A 5,681-nucleotide genomic window follows, 5' to 3' on the forward strand; every position below is an offset into this window, starting at 1 on the left:
CTGAAGAAGGGGCCGTATTGGTTCCGAAACGTCGGGCTAGTAAATTTCCTTATTAGGTTGGAGTCAATCTCTAAGTCTTAAGCATTCGTAAGAGCTACGCCCATGGAGCCACGTGCGGCTCACTAAAGTTGTCCCACGGCGTCTGTCTGAAACCGCTAGCTTCAACGAAGGCTCGACGAATACATGTGTTATCCATCCAGCATTCCCAGGTCACAGAGTTTCCCCGCAAAAATACCTCTTTGCCCACAGTAGCCAATAGAGAGCCTACATACGGGACTTCCGTCTAGAGTGGTGTCAGCCTTTGACACACCACATGCCGCCGGCCGCCAAAACACATAGTTGCCCGAGAGAGACGCAGCGCCATCTTGGTCCCCACACCAGTTTGCTCTGTGCTTGCCGCCGTGAGCCTTGCAGCGGAATCGCGTTTAATCCTCGTCTAGGCAGCGTCGAAGGCTGTGGAAACGTGTTAAATGCGGTCAGCGAAGCCTGAGGAGCAAAAATGCCTGGTTGTTGCGTACCTCTGTGCACTAACCACTGCAGGAAGGGCGTGCGAATGTTTCGCTTCCCAACCAGCCCGAGCCGAAGAAAACGCTGGCTCGCGCAAGTGAAGCGAGAGTGCTGGGAGCCCACCACCGCTTCACGTGTTTGCTATGTGAGTACTGTCTGTTTTCCTCGTTGTTTTTCTTTCGCTGTAGAATAAGCTTTATGAATTTGACCGTCTCAACGTATCCAGATAATCGAACGTGTCGTTTCTGGGATTATGTGTCGCGAGTAGGAAGATCAGCTGTAGTTTCAAGAGCTTTTTCACCTGGATGTGTTGTCCATGCTTGCGCCGGCTTTCCACGGGCGTGAAATTGAGCCGCGTGGTGCTGATCACAAATGTGTCTCGACTGAGAGGCTAGGCGACTAGTCGACGTGGTGCTTTATCCTGTCGTAACAGCGAGTAGCGAGGATCACTCGAGCACGCGGTTGTCGATAAGATATGTGCAGCCCGCGCTCTTTTTAAGACGCGTAAATTGACGTGTCTTCTTTGACGTCGAGTCACCGCTTCCATCCCGACAAAATATTTACACTACTGAACGGAACTTCTCGCCAAAAGCCCTGAGTTGGTAGTTCAATGAGCGTTTGAAGCTGCATCGGCACTTTTACTATTGGTGTGCTGTTGCATCTATTTTGTGCACAGAATGATCAAGCTACGAATGCATAATGGGAGAACACGTTTGAGGACGGACTTCAGAGGCAAATGTGCACATATAGTTTTTATCAGTTGTGAACTACATTACAATCAACAGTCGAGCGCCCGCTTCGCGAACTTGTACGGCTGAAAGATTTTCCTTCTAATGCGTCTTGCGTGCAGCCCCGTTCGGAACGTTCACGTGAATGCACTTACTTAATTATGCTAACGGCCGTGTGGTGACATTTATTGCAGGCTCATTTCGAAGATTCAAGCTTCGAACAGAAAAGGCAAGATGGCTTGAAGAAATTGAGGCCAGATGCCGTTCCAACAGTTTTTGCTTTTCGAGGTAAGTACGAAGTGAAGATCACGCTACGTTTTGTATAAGACTCGTTGAATAATGCGACATTGGATAGGATGTATCTCCCTTGTCTATATTTGTTTTTATTGTTTTCAATTGTGCTGTTATTTGACACACGATGGCCTTAAACATGCGAGTTTGCTTCTGATGGAGTCATTTGCGCTGTACGTGAGTGCAGATAAGACTGTGTGGTCTTTCTTTTTTGTATTTTGCTATGTATGGTATACTACTGTTATTTGAATCATGAAGCCGTATTGTGAGTGATCATTTGCTTTTACTGCCTGTCGATGTTGCTTGTATATAGAGGCATGAAATTCACCCATAATTGGTCATATAAATTGAGTGCATCCGTTTTAGTGAAGCCTTAACAGAACTTGTTGTTGGGCTACGCCTTTGCCACTACTGCCTAGAGAAATTTTAGAGGCGTACCAAATTAGAAAGAAAGGTAGCGCCTGTATAAGTGATACGTCTGTTGTATTGCGCGGTAAAGAATTGCAGTGCTTAGATATGATGCATTAACCAGTATGATTGGTGATATGCATGGCTGCGATCGTGATGTGCAGTGCGCTTGCGCAAATTGACTTTGCTGTATACATTAAGGGAGGTGAATCAAGATAAATATTAGTTTAGAGTGGCGCTTGTCTTGTGTACTGTGTGTTCTTCTGTGTCGTCATTTTTGATTACACTAACCTGTTTTCATCGTCAGTGAACCATGGTTGGAGATTTTTTTTCGTAAATATGGGCTTGGCAGATTTGGTACTTATGCTACTTCATTCTAAATGCTAACAGCCTATGCACATATTACTGTTTATTCCAGCCGCCCCCAAACATCGGAAGCCACCAAAGAAGCGCAGCTGTCCTGTGCAGCCTTCCTGCGATGCCACCCCTGCAACTTCCCCGGAGCCACACCAGCCTTTAGATAGCGATTCGACTAAGATGGATGACAGTGCTCCAGTGCCAACCTTAGTTGTAGAAGAAGAATCTTGTCATGCCGGAAATGAAAACGCTCATGAATTGACATCTGCGCTGGCACCGTGCTTGTTCCCACAGCACCAGGCCAGTACAATGCTCTTATACAGCTGAAAGAGTATGTCAAGAATAGCGGAAAGCTCATCCAGCCAAGCCAAACAGTGATGCAAGTTTTAATCGAATGTGAGGAAAACTTTAAGACTTTCGCAAACATGAATGAGATCCTGACTCTCAAAGCTCCATTTACAGGTATCCTGAGTGCCTTGCGGAAGTCTGTGGCTATGAGATTAGGGTGTTGTGATGCGCATGAATCAAGGGCATGCAAAATGCTCCTTGAGAAGTATGTGAGGACAAGACTTAAGATTCATCTCCGACAGCAGCATGTGCAAAGGGTGAACGGACAGTCCAGCAAAACCTGTGCCGCTGCTAATCTTATCTGAGCCGTGTGTGGCGTCTCAGTGGTTAATTTAATGCTGCTGTGGTTGTGTGATGTGTTTGCAGAAGTGTTTGACGTGTGCCTCTGGATGTCTTTTTAACGCCTCGAGCAGGTGGGGCATTCACTAAAATGTTTCGCACCAAAGCTCTTTGTTCATTGCTTAGTGTACTGAAAAACAGCATGCTTCCATGCGTTCTAGCTGCTAATATTGACTTTACCTGAATGCAGCATCACTAGTATCAGATTAACTTTCTTTAATGCTGGTCTTTTTCGTATGGCTGTAACATATTTTGTTGACAGATATCATTGGCAGTCTTGATTTCAGTGATGTGTTGTATCCTGCGACTGCACAGTTGTGCTGAGAAAATATGTGAGAATACTTCGAAGGCGTATTGCTATTGCATAATCAGAAAGTGACTATGTGCACCAGAATTTAATGGCGCAAGAATGTAGGTTTGTATTGAAGTTATGTGGTATTGTGTGCTCCGCCTGGTACAGTGGCAGTGAAAGTTTGCATAACCGTGGTCTCCTGTGACGGCTTTACTTGAATTTATATTCTTTGAACTGGCATGAACTTTTTGGCTTTATTACTGTTTGACTCATGTTTTGGTGCTTGCTATGCGACATTTATTATGCACATATGTTGTTTATTCAAAGCAACTAATCTTTTCGTATTCATTTTCGCCAAAGAAAAATGGTTTTAAAGCACATAGTTTTTGTTGATTAAATGAATGCTGTGTAGCTCCTTCAAAGAAATCCTCTGCAACACGCACCCCTTTCGTGTAATTTTGTTGCATCGCAAGTGTATGGGAAGACGCTGAAGAGTTGGAATTAATCAATGGAACATTCGTGGTGCCTCCACGCAACATGTAAAAAAATATTGCGGCTTTATTAAGACAGTCTGCACTCGGGTGGCCATGATGGCTTATGGGCGACTCACTGCAAGATTCAGAAACATTTCACTTCGAAGAACATGAAAGCTGTTGCGGAGGATTATGTGAGGACCTGTCACAATTTTCATGCTATTCGTGCCAAGTTCCACCCAAAATGAAACCAGACGGTCATTCCTTGATGTTCAGATGTGCCCTTCGAAGTTGTCAATCTCGATTTTCTCTCAACTCAAGAAGAATCGAGAGGGTGTGCACCGGACTCGGTCTTTTATGGTGGCTTTTTACCAGTGAACATGTATGGCGGTGGCAAAGCCCGGATAATGTGAACAGTGTCATCATATTAATGGAAAGAGAGACATTTAGACACACCAGGTGATTGTTTCTGATAATGTACCTGCATTCCACAGTGAGAGCATCCGACGGCATGCAGGAAAGCATACCACCCTGAAAAGCATGCCTTAGCGGAGCTCCTCATCCGTGACTTCAATACCTTCAATTATGTGTACCCCGAATTTCGTGGAGGATGCAAGTGCACCCTTGAACCAGTGGTGAGACATCACATTCAATCTCACACGGCTGGACTTGGCCATAGTCCTATGTTTGCTGCCCTTCAAAAGACGCCATGACTGCCAGTAGATTACGAAGGTACATGGAGCACTGGTTTGGTTAAGGTGGCTTCTCTGTGAGAACTGGTAGGGATTGTGTGCTTGCCTGTAACGCTATAAATGTTACCTTATGGATGCTACAAGTTCCTTTAGAATGTTTAATGTTTGTTTCACTGTAGGTTTTTGAAACATTCTTATAGGATGCAGCCGGTCTCCTGTTTTAGTATCACTTTAGTTGAGATGCAGACTATTTGCAAAGTGTTTTCCGAGGCTGATCATGTAACCCAATAAATATGCTTGTTCACATGTGCACGTATTTGTTTCCATTACTGAACTCACCCAGAGGAAACTCACTTGGTGGTATGTCTCTGAATGACTGTTTAATGTACTGGGCTTGGCAATAGTTTCATTTGCCGAGAAATCTAGTTACCAAGGTCAAAACAAAAGAACTGTTGTGGCTGGTGGTGGATGCAGGATGAAACTTTTTTTTGTGCAGCATTGCAACGTATAGCTTGCACAGCTTTAAAGCACAACCAACTACTGCAGGAGTTTCACAAAAACAAATAATCTCACTATTCACTAACGCATTCACAATATAATACAGTATTAGAATCAACAAAAAGGCTTTAGCTTTCGCATCATACGGAACGTATAATTCAAAGTATGGCTCCGTGATTTTTAATTCATATTTTAATAAACATTTCTACAAGCAGATGGACTGAAATTCTTGCACTAGGCTCTCTGTTTTTCTGTGGAGTACGCCGTATCACGCGTTACATAGCGCACCCTTTCGTTAATTAACCTAAAAATGCTCGCTCAGTAACAATTATTTACATTCGACACGAAATAGTGCTCGTGGGACAACCCTCAAAAGACGAAAAGGTGCTCGCAACCTTCGCAGTCGGCGCTTCACGATGCTCGGGGCTGACATTGGGGACCAACATGGCGGCCCGTCAAATTTGGGGGCTGTTTTAGGCAACACTGGTTCGAGATGTCACCACCCTAAAGCGGGCCGCGTATGTAGGCTCCCTAGTAGCCAAATGGTCGCAGCGCCAGTTTCCTGTAGTGATGCTTGCAGGAAGCTCCGTGGTTGCCGCCTGGCCTCCAAGATTTGTTGGTGCGCGCGCTCACGAATCTCGAAGGACATGGTTGACTGACGTCCATGCTGAAGTCTCTTTGACGCATCTCGACAGCGCGTGATGGCGCACGGTGAAACGTATCGCTAGGGAGCTTACATGCAAGCGCT

At 45.1% G+C, this 5,681-nt stretch overlaps 1 long non-coding RNA gene across 1 annotated transcript; it reads left to right on the forward strand.

Annotated features, from left to right (window-relative positions):
- Positions 1–251: 251 nt before the first annotated feature.
- LOC125940586 (uncharacterized) lies at positions 252–3,622 on the forward strand. Its single transcript, XR_007463773.1, has 3 exons — positions 252–652; positions 1,430–1,523; positions 2,353–3,622. It is a non-coding gene; the product is annotated as an uncharacterized LOC125940586 (long non-coding RNA).
- Positions 3,623–5,681: the final 2,059 nt, after the last annotated feature.

This window comes from Dermacentor silvarum, chromosome 10, assembly GCF_013339745.2.
Source record: "Dermacentor silvarum isolate Dsil-2018 chromosome 10, BIME_Dsil_1.4, whole genome shotgun sequence".
Lineage (NCBI taxonomy): Eukaryota > Metazoa > Arthropoda > Arachnida > Ixodida > Ixodidae > Dermacentor > Dermacentor silvarum.